The following is a 25,385-nucleotide window of genomic DNA, read 5'->3' as shown; positions in this document are numbered from 1 at the left end:
ATAGTGTTTTTTAATTGTATGAATATTAAGTAATCAAGAAAAATAACAATATTATTAATAGCTACAGAGAAATAAAAAGTGCTTTAGACAAGTAATAATTTCTAGGAGGTTTTTCTGTGAAAAGAGTTCACATAACAAAATAGAGTAAATGAAATCAATTTCACCATATTGGGAAGATAGAGGGGGGATATTATATGAAGTGGGAAAGGGTGCTGAAAATAAGCTTAATTCCTTTTTCACCGTCTGTTCCATATGCGCTGGAATAAAACAAAAGGCACAGCTACACTGGGAAGATGGGGTGCCCAGAAATTGAAGGTTTCATACATGTAAAATAATCAAGAAGTGAACAGATAATATCTAAGTTAATAAATGAAAAACTATTATTCAAGAATATGGAGGACACTTTGAGAAACTCTGAGAGGGAAATAAATGAAAGGGGATGGTTCTGGGAATCAAGAGTCAGGTTGAGAAGGGATGGAAGCATGGAAAATGAGATGGATGGATTTTATTCAGAATCTCCCCTTACAATTTAAATGTGTCAGTGCACTTATATTACTTTGATTAAAATGCAATGTTTTAAAATTCTTTAAAAAGCACTAGCCAAGGTAGGAAGCTTTGAAACTAAAATAGCCCCTGATAAAATAAAGACAGAATAATATTTAAAGTATTAATCAATGTACTAATGAATACAGATGAGAAAATCCTAAATAAAATATAATACGAGTAAATTGGACTAAAATTGTATTTTAAAAATTAATATAGTGTTGACCAAGCATGATTTTCTTATGAAACACATGACTGATTTAATAATTGAGACTGTATTAACACAATTTTTCATATAAAGATGTTTTCAAGGGCCTCCCTGGTGACGCAGTGATTGAGCTCTGGGCTGCAAAGCTGCCCACAGCTTCTGCAGCGCCGGTTCCATCCCCGGCCACCAGGCAAGGGTCCCACATGGCGCGCAGACCTCTCCTGCCGCGCTCGCTGCTCCCCTCAGCAGTGTACTTTGTCAGTCTACCTGTTCTGTTCCCCGCTCTGGCTCTGGTGGATTCTCTCACCCTCCAGCGCTCCTGACTGTAACCAGTGCTTGTACAAATAAGTAAATATATCTTAAAAAAAAAAAAAAAGACATGTTTTCAAAAGAAATAAAAAACACCATATCATAGTATAAGATCACAAAATGGCATATAAGAATACCAAATAACATCCTTATTAAACAAAAATACCCCTTAGGGTAACATAGCAACTCTAATATCCCCGAGCTGAGATGAATCATGTGCCCCTACATTTGTTAATTTCAAAAATACATTTAAGTACAGCAGTGAGCCATAAAGACTAAGTGCTTAAACTTGTGAAACCATCTAGTGAGGATGGTGCTAAAAAATAAAAGTAATATAATTTCTGGTTGTGTCAGAATGAAACAGTGAGAGGCAGAAGATAAGATTTTGATTTTAGATGAGTTGGTGAAAATCTGATTTGCAGCAGTAACATTTGAGGATGGAGTGTGCCAATGTGATTATCCAGGATACAAGCATTTTCAGGCAAAGAAATAGCATAATCTCTTTTGGAGTGAATGAGGGGGAAAGTGGTTTTGAGTAAAATTTGAGAGGGAACCTGGTGCCATATCATGCATGGTTTTATACACTACACTGAGAACTTGCTGGATCCATTGCTCCACATTCCAAAATGGCAGCATCTCAACCTGCTCCTTTCTTAGGTCTCTACCACCTACACAGAATTCATCTTAATCACAACACTTTGTCCATGCTTTGTTCTGCCCCTGATGTGTCTCTCACTTGTTTCTACCAAATTATGCCGAATGTCACCTTTCTACATCTGTTCCCTCTACCCCTATTTCCAATTTCTAGACTCTGTCCAATCTGAATGTAGCTGTATTTCCTGGTGTCCACACCAGAAACACACCTCTATGGACATTGCTTTCTGTCACCTAGAGCAGTCCTGCTCTTGAGAGGTGACATAATGCTCATTGCTTCCCATCATCAACTTACTTAATATTGGAGATAATACTTTTGCTGCATGGAGAATCTAAGAAAATGAAGCAAAAATTATTAGAACTCTTTTGAAAGTTCAACAAATGTAAATGATTTTAAAACTCAGTATTCATAATCAATAGATTTTCTTATGCTAGTAGCAAACCACTAAAAATTTCTGTAGCTATGGACACTAAGAAAGGCTTAGGAATGAATTCAACAATGAGTATGTGGGGTATATGTATAATGTTTTACATAGACGAACCAGAAAAATGACATAGTAAAGATTATTTTCCTATATAAAGCAAAAGCTCAAGTCTTTTTTAATTTAATATATTTTATTTTATATAATTCTTACATAATTTTTCATTTTTGCATAATGTATGCATTTTCATTTTGGTTATATTCCCCATACAATTCCACCCCCCCAATATTGACCCTAATCTCCCTCCTTTCTTCCCCCAGCACCGGCCCCCCACGCCCCCCACCCCCGCCACAGTGTGTCTCTGGTTTATAGTTGCTTGTTGATTTTTTATTTATTATAATTAGTCTTTTCCCTGGTCCCTTATTTAGGTTTTCTAAATTCCTGCTGTGAGTGAGGCCATCCGGTGTTTTTCTTTTTCTGTCTGGCTTATTTCGCTGAGCATGATCCCTTCCAACACCATCCATGTTGCTGCAAATTGCATGAGTTTATCTTCTTTGATTGCTGAGTAATATTCCATTGTGTATATATACCACATCTTCTTGATCCAGTCATCTATTTTTGGGCATTTGTGTTGTTTCCATAGCTTAGCTATTGTAAATAGTGCTGCTATAAACATAGGGGTGCCGATGCCCTTTTGAATTAATGTTTCTGTGTCCTTTGGGTAAATACCTAGGAATGGAATTGCTGGATCATATGGAAGCTCTATCTTTAATAGGTTGAGGACTCTCCACACAGCTTTCTATAGTGGCTGGACCATTTTGCACTCCCACCAGCAGTGCAGGAGAGTTCCTTTTTCTTCACAGCTTTGCCAACATTTGTTGTTGCTATTTTTTTTTAATATGTGCCATTCTCACTGGTGTGAGACGGCATCTCATTGTAGTTTTGATTTGTATTTCCCTGATTACAAGTGATGTTGAACATTTTTCATATGCCTGTTGGCCATTTGCATTTCCTCTTTGGAAAAGTTTCTTTTTAGCTCTTCTGCCCATTTTTTGACTGGATTATTTTCTTTGTTTTTGTTGCGTCTCATCAGCTCTGCAGATTTTTGTGATCAGTCCTTTATCATTAGTGTTGTGTGCAAAAATTTTCTCCCAGTCAGGGGGTTTCTCTTTGTTTTGGTTATTGTCTCTTTTGCTGTGCAGAAGCTCTTTAATTTGATATAGTCCCAGCTGTTTATCTTTGCCTTCACTATCACTGCTTTGGGTCACATGTCTGTAAAGACATTTTTTTTTTAAAGATTTATTTATTTATACAAGCACTGGGTATAGTCTGAGGCGCAGGAGGGTGAGAAAATTCACCAGAGCCAGAGTGGAGAGCAGAACAGGCAGAGTGGCGAAGTACATTGCTGAGGGGAGCAGCGGGTGGCAGGAGAGGTCTGCGCGCCATGTGGGACCCTCCTCTGGTGGCCTGGGAGCAGCTGGGAATCGAACCAGTGCTGCAGAGGCTGCAGGCAGCTTCGCAACCCAGAGCTCAACCACTGCGCCACCGGGGAGGCCCCTGTAAAGACATTTTTGAGGTGCATGTCATGTAGTGTTTCACCTATATTTCCTTCTATATATTTTATGGTTTCAGGTCTTATGTCTAGTTCTTTAATCCATTTTGAGTTGGTTTTTGTGCATGGTGTGAGGTAGTAGTCAAACTTCATTCTTTTGCATGTAGTGACACAGTTTTCCAAGCACCATTTATTGAACAAGTCTTTTGAATTTGGTTGAGTTTAAATTTTATTTGGAAGAAAACAGGCAACAGGAAAATATTCATAAGGAGCATGTTGAGGACTGAGTTTCTCTCTTTCTACATACACACACACACAAGTGTGTGTGTGTGTATCTGTGTACATGCTAACAATTTATTTGGTAATTTAGACTGTTAGTAAAAGAACATAACAACAGATCAGTGTCATAGAATAAAAACCCAGGAGGGACCTGAATCATTACTTCTTAAGAATTATTTCTAAATAGCGATATAGACATAATTAATCAATGAGCCAGAGTATTGGTTGGACATTGAGATGGATTTAGAGGCACAAACAATGGGGAAGGAAAAAGAAAGGAGGCAGCAATGACCAGGGAAGGCCTTAGGACCACGATGCAGACTTAACACAAAAGAAGTTTCTCTCTTAAGGGGATCCATGGGGCATAGGCTGCTCATTACAAGAGGCCCTCCTCCAGTGGACAAAAGCAGGCCTTTCTACAACGACCACACCTGATCACTGGCCAGGCGCCATCCCAAGAAGAGTGTGATCTTTGTCTGAAAGCTGAGGTGGACTCCAGGGAAGCTAATAGTGGGAGACTGGCAGTTAACCACACCCCTCAGTGCTGAGCAGCAGTCGCCTCTGGAAAGGGGAGCATTAACAGTGTGTCTCTGGGTCTACCTGAATCACTGAAAAGAAGTACATTCCTGCCTCACTCTATAGACTAACATCAATTTTAAATGAATTCAACATTAAATGTAAGATATAGAACAATAAAGAAACTGTTTCAAGAGTTGTTCAGCTGGGAAGAGGTATATCATAACACACATGAAAATAAGGGAAAGAGGGAAAATGGTAAGTTAATTCCATAAGAACCACAACACATATATCTTAAAACAACAGAAGCAAAAATTAAAGGTAAATAGAAAGTATAAACAAAATATATGGAAGAAATTGAAGATAATGGCAATCTTTTGTGTATAAGGTGGCATAACTCAGTAAGAAAAAGATAAAAACTGCAGTAAAAATGGCTAAGAACATGAATGTGGTTTTGAAAGTAGAAATTCAAAAAAAGATAAATATGGATAAAATGAAACTCAGAATGACATCATTTCCAATTGGGTATTATTGAGCCAATCAGGTATTATATATATCTACGTCTGTGTACAAACACGCACACACACACACACACACACAGATACATATATATTTTTCTTCATTAGGAAGGACTGGTGTTGACATAAAGTAAAGCAATGAAAGAAATGACTTAAGGAACAATGAACTGGATAAAACACCAAGATTACCATGAAAGGAGTCCTGTCTCTCTTCAGGCACTAGGACATTTCCTGTAATAAATTTCTGAAGCCCCTCTGGTTTCCTCCACTGTCACTGCCTAATGACCTGTTGATCAGCTGCCCCTGCTTGTGTTCTTTTCTTCCCACCAATTATCTTTCATATTGCTGTTAAAAGGATTTCTCTGATTTCTCCAAAGAAGAAATTTCCTCAGGATCTGGCTTCACCATATCTTTCTAGCTTCATCATTGCACCATAAAGAACCACAACTTATTCCATCCACTAGAAATTCTCATTCTTTCATGATTTTGCTAATGTTATTTGCTTCCTGGAAATTTCACCTTAGAAATCTATGAAATTTTTATTTAGACTTCAAAATGTGGTTCAGGCATCACCTCTGGTTTGGAGTCTTTCTAGATATTCCTGATGTAAATTTTCATTGATGGTTATGTCATCCATGTATTTAACTTGCCCAAATTAGATAGATGCATGCAATCAAGGGTATGGGGATTAGGCAGAGAAGGGACAAAATTTAAATACCTTAAGTAAGTGAACCTTTAGCCATCCAGTCTACAATTACAAATCCTGCAAGATGATGACAAGGCAGACTAGAATCTGTTCTCCTGTGGTAGGTATTAGCTCTTAAGTGCCCCTCATAGGGTGGGTATCTAGCATTGTTGAATGTGATGGAACTTTTCAAATGGGTGTAAATATATATATATATATATATATGTTTTTTTAAGATTTATTTATTTATACAAGCACGGTACAGTCAGAAGTGCGGGAGGGTGAGAGAATTCACCGGAGCCAGAGCGGGGAGCAGAGCAGGCAGAAGGACCGAAGTACACTGCTGAGGGGAGCAGCGCGCAGCACCCTCTCCCGGAGGCTGGGGGTTGAACCGGCGCTGCAGAGGCTGCGGGCAGCTTCACAACCTAGCGCTCAACCGCTGCACCACCGGGGAGGTCCTCAAATGGGTAAATTGCATAGGACCTACAGCTTATTCAAGCCAACTACTTCATCTGATATCCAACTGACAAACAATGAATTATCTTTTTTAAATATTTGATAATAACAGACTGATTTAAATTCGCTGAAAAATAGTATGTAAGTCTCCAACCTTACACCTATTTTATAGATTTTCAAGGATAATTTTGACAGTAAGAAACTTTATGCCTGAAGTGTTATCTTTATATGCTAGCACCAACTAAATTTAATGTGACTTTTCCTAACTGATCTTATAGTTTTGATCCCTCACACTGCAAGTTTTTATTTATACAGTTATGAGATCATTGAAGAATATGTCCAGATATACCAGCATAGTATTTATTTTTATAAATACTATGTAAAGAAATCAATTATGAAATTAGGTTGAAAATGAGCAATCTAATTCACAAAGGAATGCAATGAATTTTGTCTCTACATATCAAGGGATACTTTCCTCTTAGGGTTATAGTTAGTTAACTAATATGTACACTACTTCTCAATAATTGCTTTTAACATTAAGTAGCATATCAATAATTTACCAAATATGTTGAGGATTGTTATTGACATTATTAGCATTAAAAAACAATTATTTGGTCTGAAAATATAGAGAGTTTTAAGGTTTGAAATCTTTTTTCCACTCCTATCAATAAAGCTTATTTTCTGTCTGACAAAATTTAGATATATTTACACAAATTTGAGACTCTAAATGTCATGGTTCATATGGTTCCTTTCAATAGAGAAAGAAGAGGTATGTTTTTGAAAGTCCTGTTTACATATTCTATTTAAACTTCATTAAATCACTCAAGCCTCAACATGTCACTATTTTCAAAACAGCTGCAGAAGGGACACTAGCATGAAGTAAAGTTAATAGTTCATACACCCTTTCTAGAATATCAAATGTGCACTGTTAAGTAACAAGAAGAAAAATCAGACACAAAAGTTGATGAACGGTGAGACAGTCACATTTCACTCCAAAGAAATGAACTGACAGTGTCCTCTGTGTCAAGGGACACTGTAGTCGGTATTAAGGGGCCCACCTACTTGGGCCCAAGGAGTAACTCTAGTACCTGAAGCCTAAATGCTGGCCTTCCTTGTGCTCCATCCTGCTGTGTCCTCCACATACACCCAGGTTATTAGTCACAGTGATTTCAGCTGTTCAAGAAATAACTCATAAATATCTTTTAAAAATATTTCTTATTCTTGGAACAGTTGAAATGGTCTTCCATTGCCTTACCCTTATACCTTATATAATTAAGAAATTTTGTATCTTTAAATGAGATATGTTTTGCATTAAAACAATCGTTTTTTTTTCAAAGATTTATTTTATTTATTTAAGAGCCAGGGTAGAGGCCAGAGGCGCAGGAGGGTGAGAGGATTCACCAGAGACAGAGTGGGGAACAGAACAGGCAGACTGACTGAAATACAGGCAGACTGACTGAAATACACTGCTGAGGGGAGCAGCGGGCGAGACAGGAGAGGTCTGCTTCACCATGTGGATTGCACCGAGGCCAGCAGGGATCGAACTGGCACTGCAGAGGCTGCAAAGAGCTTCACAGCGTTGCGCTCAACCGCCTGCGCCACCAGGGATTCCCTAAAACAATCCTTTTGTGATTCTTAAAATCAAGTGTGCATATTACTAAGAATTGGAGGCAAATTCTGTTATTCAATATGCCCTTTTTACTGGGCATTAAAAGTAAGTCTTTCTGACTGACAGCCAATTACAAAGGGATTGTATGTGTTAAGATGTAGGGCCTCTGAAGGACCCTCTTAGGTTTTAAATCTTTTCTGTTAACATTCATGAACTACATAATAGCTCCTTCTAAAGTCCCTTCTTGGTGGCCAAGGTGACTGTTTTTATTGGTAAATTCAGAAATAGTAATAAAATAGCAGATTTGAAAATCCTCAAAGAGAACTAGAGTGAACAGTCTGCCCAATTCAACCACTGTTTGCAAATATTTGTTTTTCATCTCTAAACCTCAGAGTGTGTTTGATTTGAAGCACTAAAACAGCCATTGCTCTGACCCACAGAAAATTTTTATGCTGAATAAACCACCTTATAAGCTGAAGCTTAGACATTTAGTGTGAATATCTTCACACAGCATTCCCTTTATGAAGCATGTGAAATTCTGGTTTTCAATTGACTTGTCATGTCTCTTCAGGAAATCTTCCTTGGACCTTAAGGAATGTAGGTCTTATGTTTTAGGGTGCAGTACCTTATGAACCAAAGAGTTTCTTTTGCTTCTCTTGTGTTTGTTCTTTTTTGATCTAATTTTAAAAGATAGAATATTGGTACCTACTGGGTATGTCATGTCTCTTCAAATACAAACGGTAAGGTAAGAAAGCAAGACTATTCTCTCCACGTCAGCTTATGTCCCAAAAATCATTTTATTTTTTGAGAAAACCTATTTTACTCTAGTCATACCCTCTTCTAAAAATTGAAAAATAAAAGATATTTCCATTTATACATTTATAATCACTTGAATCCAGGAACCAGCTTTAATTTATTGAAAACATGAAGCTTTTAGTTGAACTAAAGAGCTGTGGTGATTTCAGAACACTCAACTTTCAACCTTATGATCACGTCTCCATCACATTGTCTGAATTCTGTTGATGCTTGCCTTTGTGACAATAGGCATATTTCACATGAGTGGACTGTACCAGATTAAGTGATCAATGCATCATCAACACTGTCAGCCATCTATTAGTCAACTAGCAAGTTACCAGAAACGTGCTTCTAGTCTAGGTGTAAAGACTCAAATAGCTATTACGAGGTATAGCAGAAATCACAGAATCAAAGGCAAGATTTCAGATTTCTTTGTGTAACTTGGTCATACATTGTTTCCATTGCTTGTAATTGTGTTTTTTTGACCGATCTCATGATTCCTCCACCACCTTCAGGTCTCATTTAACTGCTATGTCCTCTGTAACACTTATATAAAACACCTAAAATAAATAACTCATGTTATTTTAAATTGTGGCACCTTTTTAGTTTGTATTATATCAGTATTACAATTAATATTACTAAACACATACTTGTTTACTTTTTGATTATCTCTGCTTCCAACTAGACTGCAAATTCTGTTAAGGGAAAAACGCTTTCATACACAGAGTAGAAATCCAGGATGGTAGTATCTGGCTCATAAGAAGTATACAATGAACATTTGTTGTGATTAAACAAATAACATATGTATTCACCAAAACAAATCAAAAGGTTAGACTATAATCTTTACTTGTTGAATTTTAATTTATTTTTGTTTTTGCTTTTATCAACTGTATTTTTTCAAATTTTCCACATGAAGATATATTTATCACAACATTTTCAAAGATTTTAGAAAGAACTAGGAAAAGAACAAATGACAATATTTCCATAAAGTACAACTAATCTCACCAAAGTGCAGAATTTAAATTAATGACAGTATTTTGAAAAGCAAGTTTCATGCAGCAGCGAGCACATAGTACTACATATTTGCGGACTAAATTATTAAATGGATTGTTAAAGTTGACCAAGTGTCATTGTAAAGTGAAGCCTTTCTGCACTTTTTCTCTCTTGTTCTATTTGACTCCTAGAAACAAAAGAATTGTTCCCCAGTGTTCCATGCTTCTAGAAATGAACAATTGTCTCAAAATAAAATGACAGACATATTAACATGGACAAAGGACAGGTGAACCTGGCTTCACATTTTTACCTTCCCCTCTTCCCATAGGAGGACAGATTGGGAATGCATTAGAAATGAAGGAATTAAAAGCCAGACACTCATTATATTAACAATTTATACCTAAGAAAAATCATAGGTAATTGATTTGTATCACAAGCAGTTAAATTCATTTGACACTAAAACACTAAAGTGGATTCAATTTTGTTTTCAGCCTTAAAAAATATAGATGGTGATTATAAAGAGTTCAGAAAGATGAATGGATCTTATTAAGGAACTAAAAATAGGTAGATGTATTAAAAAACAAAAACAAATGTATAATTCTTTGAGGATCAGAAATCTATTGGTTATCATTAAAAATTTTATGGCTGTTATTTACAATAAGGATTATTTTGTGGAAATATTGACTAATTTATCAAGCGTAGGTAAGAAGTATGTATGAGTAATGGTTTTTTTTTCTCTTTTAAGTATCATTCTTGATTTTCATTTTTAAGTCTTTTTAGAAAAATGTTCTGATATGGGAGACTCGACATTGAAAGGAGATACTAGCAAAGTCATGTTGCTGTAGTTCTTGGAAATATGGAAGTTTATTACTGAAGCACAAAAGCTAACACTCTGCTGACCTTGTGTCAAGAAAATCAACACATTGAACACTTCCATCTCTGAAATTCTATTATATCCTGCCAATATGGGATAAGTAATAACTTAAACATACGTAGGACAAATGCAGTTAAATCCCTGCCCAACCACTTTTCTCCAGCCATCTCCCAGACACCCTGCCTCAGAACCACTTTTCATTTTTCTTCAAATCATTTGTCTGACTCTCCTGGTGAAATTATGATTAACTGAATTCTCATACATGTGAAAGATCAAGTAAATGTAGTTTTAATACTGATTTGGCAAACCACATGCCAAGAAAAATAGGTAGGGTCATTCCAAAAATTAATCACAGATTGTTGGATGATAGACAATGTGGTGCCACACTTGGTTTAGCTGAGTCAGATAGAGCACAAATGCTTAATTTTTAAAATCTATAGAGATAAAGAGGCCAGAGATATAAGCAAGAAATATTGCCTTGTTGGTGGTCTTTGTTTTACTTAGCTATTGCTATCAGGGCAGACGCTGATGATTTATTTTAGGTTGAATCACACTCACTCAGCAAAAGCCAACAAGTTTAATGTTAAAATTAAGTTGCTTTGAGTAAATTAAAAGTCACAGATCAATGAGACTGTTATAGTTCTGATATGCTTACGTCATCAATATTACTGTCAATCATTGATTAAATATCATAAATCCTATTTCAAACCAAAGAACATCTTAAGTCAAGCTAGAAATATTTAAATATTTTAGGACAGATGTTTTCCCACAAGTCTTGCATCAAGAAATCATAGACACTGAAAACCAAAAGCAATGCAATACCTCTGTAAAATCTATATGGATTTGAAGTACTTAATGAAAAAGATCAAGTACTTTTTCATTAACTCATTGTGTCTTTGATTGCCAAGTTTCTTTGCATTCTAAGCCAATTCCCACAAGGTGCTGCATATTTCCAAAACACAGGCCTGCTTTTCCATGAAGTTGTTGCTTTCTTACAAAATGAGCAACTTAATTCCAACAAGAGAGGAAAGAAAAGAGAAGATATAGAATGTCATTAAACCTTTGTATACCAGCTATTCTTATATGATGAGTTCTGTTCAGCACGAGCTGAGGAAATCATACTAAAAACTATTAAGAAAACAAAATAAAATGAAAATGAACAATCTTTCTTCCAGGCAGGCCTGAACGTGGTGTTTCCCTTTATGCCAGATGTATGACACTGTATTCTTTACCACAAGAAATAGAAACTCATGAATTCTCAAGTCATTAAAATTAACTCTACACTGGATTTCAATTCTTTCCTAAGAAGGATATGTTCTTAACTTTATAGATTCTACCACATTTATTCCCACTTGGTATTCAGTAGCCAAATATTGCCTTTTGAACTTTTAAAATAGGACATTTTAAGATTTTTCAACTTCCTTAAGTATAGAATTTCATTTTCTAATACTGCAGTACTCTCATTTTAGGATTTCTTATTTTTCTGTCTTTACTCATATGAGTTAAAAATAAAAACTTATTGGGCCTTCCCTGGTGGCGCAGTGGTTGAGGAAAGCTGCCCGCAGCCTCTGCAGCACCGGTTCAATTCCCGGCCGCCAGCGAGGGTCTGCCGCTAGCTGCTCCCCTCAGCAGTGTATTTTGTCCATCTGCCTGCTCTGCTCTCCACTCTGACTCTGGTGAATTCTCTCACCCTCCCATGCTCTGACTGTACCCAGTGCTTGTATAAACAAATATTTAAAAATAAAATAAAATAAAAACTTATTATTCTTCCAAAGATTCTGATTAACTAAAGAAATGTCAAATAATGAGTATTTGCTGGTACCATATTATCAAACACAAAACTTTGTATGATAAGATAAATGCATTTATCTTAAATTTACATATCGCTAAAAGCAATATATATTAAGACAAAGTTGATCAGAAGATTGACAAATATTTACTCTTCTGGGAAAAAAATTCAGAATATATACTCTTTAAGAGGTCCTTCTTGGTGGCGCAAGGGGTTAGCCACAGCACTATGAAGCTATCAGCATCCACTGAAGCACAAGTTTGATCCCCGGCCAGGGAGCTAACTCACATGGTGCAGCAGACCTCTTTCTGGCTTGCCCACTACTTCCCTCAGAAGTGTATTTCAGTAGATCGACCTGTTCTGCTCCCTGGTGAATCCTCTCACTCCCACCCATACCCCCACCTCTGGCGTGTACCCCAGTTCTTATATCCATAAATAAATAAATCTTTTAAAAAAAGAATAAATACTCATTAAGTAAAATATTGACTAAAAAATATCTATCTTAAAATAGGTTCAGGATTTGGAGGAAATTAATTTATCAGGGGGGTATCTTTGTTTACTTAAGTACAGATTTTCCTGAGAAGAAATTTGAGAAATTCTAAGAACTTTTGTCCTCTATCAAGACTTACACACTTTGGCATCAGTTCTCATGGAACCTCCTTAACACACACAGAAAAGCAAACAGTTCTGAGACCCTTGTATCACTTAGGAGTTACTCAGTGAAGTTACAGTTTATTGTTCTCTATTCAAAGACTACATGAAAACCACAGAGGAGATTAAGCTGTCACAGATAAAGAACTGGAATGACAGAAAATCTCTGTGTATGACCAATGTTAAGTACTCTTAGAGCTCTTTATATCACTAAACTTTAATGATACCCTCCTTTGACAGCAGTGTTAGATTTCTTACCTGCTCAGTTCACTTTGTTTAACATTAAATTCCCACCATTCAATACAAAATGTTGTAGTTACAATTCTTTCTCTAGTTCCAAACTTTACTTGGTTCTCATTAGGAATTCATATATATGTATATGCTGACACTTAAATGGTGATGTTCATTTAACTCTTCTACAAACTACTTCTTTACTTCTCTCAAAATTACTTCCTTTCACTTCTAGAGTGAGTGAGACAGTTCTGGCCGCACATCCTTAGACCCGGATGGACTCTAAGAGCCCTGAGCATGATGGGAAGCATGATTCTGATATGGTAACAAAAATCTTTGAAAAAGTAGTTAACAAACTACAATACAGATAGGTCACAAGAGCCAAGTACACAGTCACACACACATTCAATAAATTATTATGGATGCCTTCTGGTACAAGAAAACTTTAAAATTTGGGTTTAGGCTGCAGTTTAACCACTTACTGATTCATGAACATGAACAGCTCACTGCTCCCCACACTTGCATGTTTTCTACTCTGTAATGGCAAAGATGTGTGTTCTGCCTGCAGCTTCACAAACAGGCAGCACACCTGCGACCCTGTTTTGATTTCTGAGGTGTTGTTAGTTTACATGGAGGTCAGTTCCTAAAAATATTTGGAAATGATAATACTCTACTAGTGCATATGGGATTGCTGTACACAAATCACTGTACTAGATGCTATGACAGGTATAGGAATTTATAACCCACTGAAGGAGACAACGCATTTTTTTCAGGGATGACACAGTTATTATAGCACTACATGGTTACCACCAATCAGATTGTGCCAGTATTAACCTCCAAAATGTTAATCCTTAAAACAAAATCAAACCAATGCATTATGTGGAGGAAGAACTTAATTTTCTGTGCAACCTGCTGTTTTATTTTATTTATTCCATGTAGCCACTCATGTATTACTGACGTCAAGTTCAGACTTTTTCATGAAGAATAAAAATTTAGAATTTGCAGCAATTGCATGTTAGCCAGTGGTCCAATTAAGTGTCTGTTTTGTATAAAAATGCCTATTTGTATAGCTATCATTATCATTGTCTCTTTTTTTTTTTAATATTTTTTTCCTTTTATTAATTTTTTTACATTGTTGTTCATATTTTTACAGCATTTGATTTCTTCCCTCAGGTGTAGTCCTCATAACTATCCCCCCCCACATCACCTGTGAACCATCACTATGGTCCCTTGTTTTCTTCCCATCCCTGTCTTGATCCCTCTTCCTCCCCCTCCTCTGCTTTAAGCCTCAGATCTAGAATAGTACATTTAGTATGACTACATTCATGCTTAACCATGCCAAATAGTATATAGGATTTTAAGTAATTTGAAGTTTTTTTTTTTTTTTTTTTTTTTTATAAATTTTATTGTTATATTCCCCATACAATTGCAGCCCCCCATTCTGACCCCAATCCCTCCCCTCCCGCCCCCGCCCCCCTAAAAGTGTCTCTGGTTCATAGTTTTTTGTTGATTTTGATTTTCACTTTCTTATAGTTATTCATTTTCCTGGTCCCTTATTTAAGTTTTCTAGATTCCTGCTATGAGTGAGACCATCCGGTATTTTTCTTTTTCTTTTTGGCTTATTTCGCTGAGCATGATCCCTTCCAGCGCCATCCATGTTGCAGCAAATTGCATGTGTTTATCTTTTTTGAATGCTGAGTAATATTCCATGGTATATATGTACCACATCTTCTTGATCCAGTCATCTATTTTTGGGCATTTGGGTTGTTTCCAAAGCTTAGCTATTGTAAACAGTGCTGCTATAAACATAGGGGTGCAGGTGTTCTTTGGAATTGATGTTTCTGTGTCCTTTGGGTAAATACCTAGGAGTGGAATTGCTGGGTCATATGGTAGCTCTATGTTTAGTAGGTCCAGAAATCTCCACACAGCTTTCCACAGTGGTTGGACCAGTTTGCACTCCCACCAACAGTGCAGAAGAGTTCCTTTTTCTCCACACCCTCGCCAACATTTGTTGTTGCTAGTTTTTTTAATATGTGCCATTCTCACTGGTGTAAGATGGTATCTCATGGTAGTTTTGATTTGCATTTCCCTGATGACAAGTGATGTTGAACATTTTTTCATATGCCTGTTGGCCATTTGCATTTCCTCTTCAGAGAAGTTTCTTTTAAGCTCTTCTGCCCATTTTTTGACTGGATTATTTTCTTTGTTGCTGTTGAGTCTCATCAGCTCTTTGCAGATTTTTGTGATCAGTCCTTTATCATTAGTGTTGGGTGCAAAAATGTTCTCCCAGTTGGTGGGGTTTCTCTTTGTTTTTGTTATTGTCTCTTTTGCTGTGCAAAAGCTCTTTAATTTGATATAGTCCCAACTGTTTATCTTTGCCTTCACTATCACTGCTTTGGGTGATGTGTCTGTAAAGATGTCTTTGATGTGCAAATCACGTAGTGTTTCGCCTATATTTCCTTCTATATATTTTATGGTTTCAGGTCTTATGTCTAGTTCTTTAATCCATTTTGAGTTGATTTTTGTGTATGGTGTGAGGTGGTGGTCAAGCTTCATTCTTTTGCATGTAGCGACCCAGTTTTCCCAGCACCATTTATTGAACAAACTTTCTTTGCTCCAATGCATAGTCTTTGCTCCTTTGTCAAAGATTAGTTGACCATAAATCTGTGGGTTTATTTCTGGATTTTCTATTCGATTCCATTGGTCTGTATGTCTGTTCTTGTTCCAATACCATGCAGTTTTGATGATTATGGCTTTGTAGTATAGTTTGAAGTCTGGGAGTCTGATGCCTCCATTCCCTTCTTTTTTTTTCAGGAGAGCTTTGGCTATTCGGGGTTTTTTGTGATTCCATATGAATTTCATCAATAATTGTTCTATTTCTTTGAAGAATGACATTGAAATTTTGATTGGAATAGCATTGAATCTGTATATTGCTTTTGGAAGGATGGCCATTTTAATAATGTTTATTCTTCCAATCCATGAGCAGGGGATGTCTCTCCATTTCTTTGTGTCTTCTTCTATTTCTTTTAACAGTGTTTTATAGTTTTCTTTGTATAGGTCCTTTACCTCTTTTGTTAGATTTATTCCCAAATATTTGATTTTTTTTGTTTCAATAACAAAAGGGATGGTCTTTTTGATTTCTTCTTCTTCAGATTTATTGTTTGTGTATAGGAAGGCTACTGACTTTTGCGTGTTGATTTTGTATCCTGCCACTTTACTGAACTGATTGATGAGTTGAATTAGCTTTTCTGTGGAGTTTTTGGGGTTCTCTATGTATAATATCATATCGTCTGCAAATAGTGATAGTTTGACTTCTTCTTTTCCTATTTGGATTCCTTGGATGTCTTTCTCTTGTCTTATTGCCCTGGCTAGGACTTCCAGTATTATATTGAAAAGCAATGGTGAGAGTGGACATCCTTGTCTTGTTCCAGATCTTAATGGAATTGCTTTCAGCTTTTCACCATTGAGAATGATACTGGTTGTTGGCTTGTCATAGATGGCCTTTATGATGTTGAGGTATGTTCCTTGTATCCCAAGAATTTCAAGGGCTTTTATCATGAATGGGTGTTGCACTTTGTCGAAAGCTTTCTCAGCATCTATTGATATTATCATATGGTTTTTATATTTCTTTTTGTTGATATGTTGGATAACGTTGATTGATTTTCGGATGTTAAACCATCCTTGTGCCCCTGGAATGAATCCAACTTGGTCGTGGTGAATTATCTTATGGATACATTGTTGGATTCTGATAGCTAAAATTTTATTCAGGATTTTTGCATCAGTGTTCATTAGGGAGATTGGCCTGTAGTTTTCCTTTTTTGTGTTGTCCTTGTTCGGTTTTGGTATTAGTGTAATGTTGGCTTCATAGAACGTGTTTGGTATTGTCCCTTCCTTCTCAATTTTTTGGAAGAGTTTGTGAAGGATAGGCACTAATTCGTCTCTGAATGTTTGGTAGAATTCATTTGTAAATCCATCAGGTCCTGGGCTTTTGTTTTTGGGGAGGTTTTTGATTACCATTTCAATTTCGCTAATTGTAATTGGTCTGTTTAGGTGTTCTATTTCTTCTTTATCTAGCTTTGGGTGATTGTAGAGTTGTAGGAATTTGTCCATCTCCTCTAGATTGTTAAACTTGTTTCCATATAACTGTTCATAGTAGTTACTGATTATTCTTTTGATTTCTGCTGTGTCCGTTGTGATTTCTCCTCTTTCATTGATGATCCTGTTTATTTGTGCTTTCTCCCTTTTTTCCTTTGTGAGCCTGGCTAGGGGTTTGTCTATTTTATTGATTTTTTCAAAGAACCAGCTCTTGGTTTCATTGATCTTTTGGATTGTTTTTTTAGTTTCAATTTCATTTATTTCTGCTTTGGTTTTTATTATTTCTTTTCTTCTACTGGTTTTGGGGTTTTTTTGTTGTTCTTTTTCTAGATCTTTGAGCTTCGAGATTAGGTTGTTTCTTTGCGTTCTTTCTTGTTTCTTGATGTGAGCTTCTATTGCTATATATTTTCCTCTTATTACTGCTTTTGCTGCATCCCATACATTTAGGATATTGGTGTCCTCCTTGTCGTTCAATTCAAAAAATTTTTTAATTTCTTCTTTGATCTCCTCATTAGTCCAATGGTCTTCCAGTAGTGTGGTTTTTAATCTCCATGAGGTAGGAAAGTTCCTTGCCTTCTTTTTATGGTTTATTTCTAGTTTGATGCCTTCATGGTCAGAAAAGATGGTTGATATGATTTCAATCTTGGTGTATCTGTTGATGTTTGTCTTGTGCCCCAGTATGTGATCGATCCTGGAGAATGATCCGTGTGCACTTGAGAAAAATGTGTACTCCGTTTTTTTGGGGTTTAGTGTTCTATAGATGTCTGTTAAGCCCAATTGCTCTAGGTCTTTATTTAGAGCTTTGGTTTCTTTACTTATTTTTTGTCTTGTTGATCTATCCATTGTTGATAGTGGTGTGTTGAAGTCTCCCACTACGTATGTGTTTTCTCTGATGTCTGTTTTCAGAGAGGACAACAGTTGTCTGATATATTTTGGTGCTCCTTCGTTTGGTGAGTATATGTTAATGAGTGTTATTTCTTCTTGAAGTATTGTCCCCTTGATCATAATGTAGTGACCATTGGGGTCTCTTTTTATCTTTTTGAGTTTGAAATCTGTTTTATCTGATATAAGTATAGCTGTTCCTGCTTTCTTTTTTGGTCCATTTGCTTGTAGGATTGTTTTCCATCCTTTAACTTTGAGCCTATTTTTATCTTTTGTAGCTAAATGTGTTTCCTGGAGACAGCAAAAGGTTGGGTTTTGTTTCTTAATCCAGGCTGCAACTCTGTGTCTTTTTATTGAAGAGTTTAGTCCATTTACATTTAGAGTTAATATTGATATGTTAACATCTGTATTTGCCATTGTGTTTGTCTTTCCTTTGATTTTATTTATTTATTCTTTTAATAACTTTTTTTTTTTTTGGCCTTCTTTCATTGTTATTCGTCGCTCTGAGGTTCTGGCTTTAGGACTCCTTGTAGTATTTTTTGGAGTGGGGGTTTAGTTGCAATGAAATTCCGGAGTTTCTGTTTGTCTGGGAAGGTCCATATTCTTTCTTCAAAGAGGAAGGAGAGCTTTGCGGGATAGAGTATTCTTGGTTGGCATCTGTTTTCTTGGAGTCTGTTGACTATGTCCCTCCACTCTCTCCTTGCCCGTAGTGTTTCTTCGGAGAAGTCTGATGTCAGCCTGATTGGTTTTCCTTTGAATGTTATCTGTTTCTTCCCTCTTGCCAGCTTCATTATTTTTTCCTTGTCCTGGATTCTTGGGAGCTTTACTATTATGTGTCTTGCTGTATTTTTCCTTTCGTCGTGGAAGTTTGGTGTTCTTCTTGCTTCTTGTATATCAATTTTCAGCTCCTTCTTCACATTTGGGAAGTTCTCTTCAATTATCTCTTTGAATATTTTCTCTGTTCCTACATCTCTCTCCTCTCCTTCTGGTAATCCTATAACTCTTATATTTCCTTTCCTCATGGAGTCAGATAGTTCCCGAAGTCTTTCTTCGTTCTTTTTCCTTCGTACTTCTCTTTCCTTTTCTGTTTTGGTTCTTTTTATTTCTGTGTCTTCAAGATTACTTATTCGTTCTTCCATTTCATCTATTCTGCTTTCATTGCTTTTCCCAGAATTCTTTAGTTCTTCCATTAATTCTTTGATCTCCTGCATTTCTTTTACTTCCCTCTTTAGGGACTCAATTTCTTTCTTCTGACCATTGTTTTCCCTCTCTAGGGACTCAATTGCATTCTTCTGATCGTTGATTATTTTTCCCTTATCATTGTTTTCCTTTATGACTTCTGTCAGTTTTTTAATCACGGCAATTTTAAATTCTCTTTCTGGAAGGCTCAGAAATTCTTCCAAGTTATTGTCGTTGCAATCTGGGGGCTGGCTTTCTTTTTGTGGTGTGCTTTTTCTCTGGAGAGTTGCTAGGTTGCGTGTGGTTCTTCTCCTCCCTACAGTCTGTTTTCTAATTTGCCGTATGCGTTGGGACACTGTGTTGTTGGGACTTGCCGGCATCTTGGGTGGGCTTCTCTGTTCCCCTCTGGTTCTTCCAGGAGTCATCTGTCAGTTTCAAGCAGCCTTTACTGGAGAAAGGTCCCTGTTCTAAAATGCCGATGTGGGGACACACTCCCCTGTGCGCCTGGTCTGCCCCGGCGGTGGGTTCCTGCTCCCCTCTGGGCTTGGACTGCAGGCCAGAGGGGGTCTGGCGTGGGCGAACTTCCCCCGCTCACCTCTGGCTCCTGAGGAAGCCTTCTGCAGGTAGTCTTTACTGTAGAAATGTCCCTGTTCTAAAATGGTGATGTGGGACACACTCCCTGCGCTTCTGGTCTCAGGCACACTCTTCTGCGCGCCTGGTCTGCCCCGGCTGTGGGTGCTCGCTCTCCCTGTGGGCTCAGACTACTTGTTCAGAAGGGGCCCGGTGTGGGCTAACTCCCCAGCTGGCCACTAGCTCCTTCAGTAGCCTGTGCTGGGGTCAAGTCGCTAGGTGGCACCAGAGATCTCTCCTAGAGCCCTTGGGGAGCTGATTTTCCACCCCGTGGGACAGGGAGCAGAGCGGGGATGGTAAGGTACACCTCAACGGCTTTGGGGTGCTGTGTCTGCCTTGTGCCCCACCGTCGAGGGGAACCCACGCCCCTAATTTCGTGCCCCGGGTCTCAGTTCCAAAGACCTCAGTTCCAGGACGCGGGCTGTAGCCCAGATCAGTGGCGCGGGAATGGCGCCTTTTGAATCCCGCTCCCCTGCCTGGGCGCCTTGTTCCTGCTCACTCAGGGAGGGCCTCTGCCCGGGTCTCAGTTCCAAAGCCCTCAGTTCCAGGACGCGGGCTGTAGCCCAGATCAGTGGCGCGGGAATGGCGCCTTTTGAATCCCGCTCCCCTGCCTGGGCACCTTGTTCCTGCTCACTCAGGGAGGGCCTCCGTCGTCTCCCCGCAAGCCTAGGTCGCAGGCGCAGGGCCCTGGGCAGCTGCAATCCGAGCGCCGCTTTCGCGCAAGCTTACCGGGCGGCCGGGGCTGTGTGCTGGTGCTGGTCTCCTCCTGGTGGGCGGGGCTCTCTTCAATGGCGCCCGGAGCTCACCTCCGCGGCGGATCCTGCAGGGTTCGCCCCAGCTCCCGTTCACGGGGTGCGGTGGCTGAAATAGTTCCTTTCCACTCACAGTCCCACTTACTGCATCCGTTTTTCTTGTTGGGCGCTTTGGTTCGTTGTTTCCCTCGTCTCTGCCGGTCGGAGAGTGCCGCCTCTGTGGGCGGGGGAGGGGAGCAGGGTTCTGCGCTTCCCTCCCTTCTCGTCCTCTTTTATGGCAACTTTCTTCTTTGGGCAGTTTGCTGGAGTCGTCCGTTTATCTTCCGTGTCCCAGTTCTCACTGGGACCTGCCGCTTTTCCTCCCTATTAACTTTTTTTAATGGGAGATCTTACTCGCAGCATCTCCTCGCCGTCATGTTGCTCCGCCCCTTCCTCATTGTCTCTTAATAAGTAGTACAGATAAAAAAAAAATGTAAAGAATCTAAAATTATAAATTAAGGACCTTACATTTAACAAAATTGAAGGAAAAAAACTATCAGTGGAGCCAAAGTTTTTAAATGATGCATTAGACATGATGAAATGTCATTTGAAGTTAAGAAAATAAACCATATGTTTAATTATTAAGTGTAGAGTAGAATACTTGGAGAACATTATCAATGACCATTCCATACGAAAGAGTGAGATAAATATTTATATTTTACCATATATGGAATTTTAGCATAAAAGAAATGATTAATTTGAAGCTGTTGTTTGGGTTTTTGAGTTCTGGGACTGTTGATTTTTAAAAATTTTCAAAAATGCTTTATGTATGAAAGTAAAAGGAAAATCATAGAAGTGTGTTGTGAGAATTGGGAAAACATTTTTAGACAGTAGGATAAGAGCAGAGTCTCAAAGGGGAAATAGAATTTTAACTTACGGAGATGAGAACATTCTGTATCTAGAGTACTCCTTGATAAAAAACTTGGAGGTAGAAAAATGTAGGACATACACATACATGAGGAATGAGCAATGGCTGTGACGGCTGGAAAAGGAACTTCTGGAACATAATGGCAAAATCATATTTGCAAAATAGCAAACAAGATTTCAAATGTTCAATCTACCTCTGGCACCATTTTCAATTTTGCTTCTATATGTCTTCTATTTCGACAGTTAAAGACACTTTACCATTAAATCTATGTTCTGAAATCTACTCCCAGTCTAGAGTACAATTTTTATTTTTATTTTTTTAAAGATTCATTTATTTATACAAGCACTGGGGTACAGTCAGAGGCGCAGGAGGGTGAGAGAATCCACCAGAGACAGAGAAGGAAGCAGAACAGGCAGATGAACCAAAGACACTGCTGAGGGGAGCAGTAGGCACGATAGGAGAGGTCTGCCGTGCCCTATGGGAATCTCCCTGGTTGGCCGGGAATTAAACCAGCACTGTGGAGGCTGTGTGGACAGCTTCATAGCACTGCTCTCAACTCGCTATGCCACCAGGGAGGCCCTGGAGTACAATTTTTAATTAGAGCAGGAGGAACATAGGGAACTCAAGTCCAAAACACCGGGACCAAAACCAATTTATAGTTGCTATTAATGTATAACCACTTGACATTTATAAAATAGACAAAATATAAATCTTAATTCTGGGATTCTGATCTGCTCCTTGTTCAGCTGATGTGAGTTATGATAACATGAGTATGTCTCATTTCCTGGCCAGACATTATTTATGCATAGAAGAACTGGAATATAGGCCAGAAGCACAGGGGGCATGAGGATTCACCAGAGATAGAGCAGGGAGCAGAACAGGTGGATTCGCTGAAATACACTGCCAAATAGTGTGTATTTCTGAAAAAGCAGGCGAGACAGGAGAGTCCCACTATACCACATGTGGGCCAGTTCCCTGGCCAGGGTTCCAACCCAGGCCAGAGCCAGAGATGATAGCATGATAACACTGAAACTCAACCCCTATATCACCCTGGAGGCCCACTTGTCAGACATTTTTTTGTTTAGCTGCCATTATAACCTGACTAGTGTTCCAAATAATTTTAAAATGGAGTTATGCTTTTCCCTTTGCTCACTCCATGGTTAAGAAGCCTTCCATATGATCCAAGTTTTTCTCAGTACCAACTGTCTTTTTGTACCCACAGATCCATGAATACTACTAGTCTCTTAATTTCCTATTGCTTTATTCTGACTAATTATGGGATTGCAATTGCCCTCAATTGTCTGGTCATTGTGACTACCCATTCTGATGTCCTACCCTGAGGTTACCATTTTATCTTCTCTCAAGGCTTCATCATAAATAGGTAGTCTTTTGCCATTCACAGTATAGGTACTAAAATAACTTACCTTTCCTAAGGAAAAAAAAAATGTGGTTGATTCTTCAATAAAGAATTAGAAGCTAGATATTCAAATCACTGCCATTGGATGTCACATTGCTTCTACTAGTTCTTGCATCCCTACAGAACAGCTATTGCACTTGTGTTTCTGAGACCGGTCCTTATTTAGAGTGCAGAGGTAGACAATAATTGACGACATGGATTTTATAAGACTGGTCACCCAGAAGGAAGTGACTGTGGATCTGTTGCTCAATCAAGTTCTGAACCTATACTATCTAAAAAAATCTGATAGTAGACACAAAGGGAACAGCAAAGGAAGGAAATGTTGCCTACTCCCACAAACATCCAAAAGCAGTAGTTGACAACCCCCACTAAAGATCAGAATCAACTGGGAAACTTTTTAAAGCAATAGATGCCCAGATTGTGCTCCCAAAGTCTTGGGGTGGAGGTGGGATTCTGATGAGAAGTCAGGGTTAGAATTCACTAGTCTGTGGTCAAAATGGGGTGTTTGCAAAGATTTACGAAATCAACGTCCAAAGTCAGGTTAACATGCACAATAGCCAGTAAAGTTTGCTTTCATTCTAATAAACCATGTGGGGATTTAAGAAATTCTAAGTGTTACAGTTCCACTTTCTGTTCTTCTTATCATTTCAGAATCATCCAAACATGGTGAAAATGATGAATTCCAAACAACTCTTATGACAGAAAAAAACTAGCAATTCCTTTTAAAAGTGTAAAATTCTAGGGCCCTACTAAAATCCCACTGAATCAGAATTTCCATGAAAAGAGCCTGAGAAGCAGAATTTTAGCAAACATCCCAGGAGATTCTTATAATCAGGGAAGTTTGGAAAACACTAATTCAGAAATTGAAGACTATAGGTGGACTTTGACATTGTGATAAGGTGCCTATGAGCCCATGACAAGCTTGTTAGAAAGGCACACTCAAATACAAAAATTTCCAACTGCCTATCTGTGGTCTCCCAAACTTCTCACCTCCCCTTGACTATTACAAGCTTATTTCCACATTATGGGTTTTGCATCTGCTGTCTGCCAGTCTGAAAACTTCTTCCCCAACTCTTTACCATATGGAAGCCTATTCCTCCTTTACCACTTTCTCGGAACATCCTCTTAACTCTGCTCAACTAAATCAGGTGCTCTGCTGAAATTTCTTTGCACCTTATACTTCATCATAATCACTACTCTTTATGGCTATTTATCTCTTGTGAGAATGTTTTGGTATATGTCTCCTACATTAGATGATAAGCACCCATGGAGGACATTGTTTACCTATTCACAGCTGTACCCCCAGTATTTTTATAATAGCAATACATACATACATCAATGGACACATGAATGAATAAAAGCTCCTAGTGGGAGCATGTAAAGATGCATTAAGGTACTAGGGAGAGATTTGCTGAAGTGACTGAGATGAACACATGCAAAAATCAGAAAGCTTTTCCTAGGTTGGCAAGGATTGTGCTGGGTCTAATGCAAGTAGAAGGGATCTGGCACAGCAGAGAGGAGCGGAAACATGCCAGGTGGGCGGAAGGCTCCGTGAATGCCCTGGAGAAGAGAGACAGCGTGTATGTGCTCTAAACAAGGAGCCAGGCAGCTTGAATTAAGCAGAGAGAACAATCAGGCTATGATGAAAGTGGAGGACAGTTAGATAAAGAATGACTCATGATCAGTTTTGATTTGACGTAAGCAGAAACTCAGAGATCCTGCAGGGTTCAGAGAAGGAGAGAGATGATCAAAACAGAACTTGCAGGGGATGACTCACACTCTTTGTGTGGGACTGAATGAAGGGACAGGACTAAAGATATGTGAAACCAGCAAGGCTGTGGCAATCAAATTGCAGTGCAATTAGGCATCAAAATGGGTGCTCTATTTTATTTGGGTATGTCCTACCTAATGCCACAGAAAGTTTGACGCACCTGGGTACAAATATGATAACATCTGTGGACTAGAGGAATGGAGGAGGGTTTTATGAAGGAATTAATTAAATTTGAATTTAATTTCATACAGGAAAAATGAATCAAATCAATGAAGAAACTCATTTGTAGATCCAAGATTGCACTCTGAAAAATGGGATGGAGAAATACAAAGAGGGAAGTCTGAAAGCGGAAGAAAGCAAAGAGCTCTGTTCTTAGCAAGGAACCATAATGTGACATTTAAAGAAGCTTATCCTTTATTCAATGAGCATTAAAGGGAAGTAAAAGGGATCTGAGAAGAAGAAGCTGTCGTTCCCATAGGAACATGATCTCTGAAACGGGAGAGACATCCATGATTATCAGGGTGCTAGAGGTTACAGCAATGAATCACAAACGTCATTTTCTAGAGTCCCTCACCTCTAGATTATCCAGCGGCATTTGTTGCTCTTGACAACTCCCTTCTTTTAATCATGTGTTGTTTTTGATGATAGCTGAAATCCTCCCCTTCCCA

The sequence above is a fragment of the Talpa europaea genome (genome assembly GCF_964194135.1).
Source record: "Talpa europaea genome assembly, chromosome: 2".
NCBI classification, from domain to species: domain Eukaryota; kingdom Metazoa; phylum Chordata; class Mammalia; order Eulipotyphla; family Talpidae; genus Talpa; species Talpa europaea.
Note: the sequence above shows the minus strand (reverse complement) of the source record.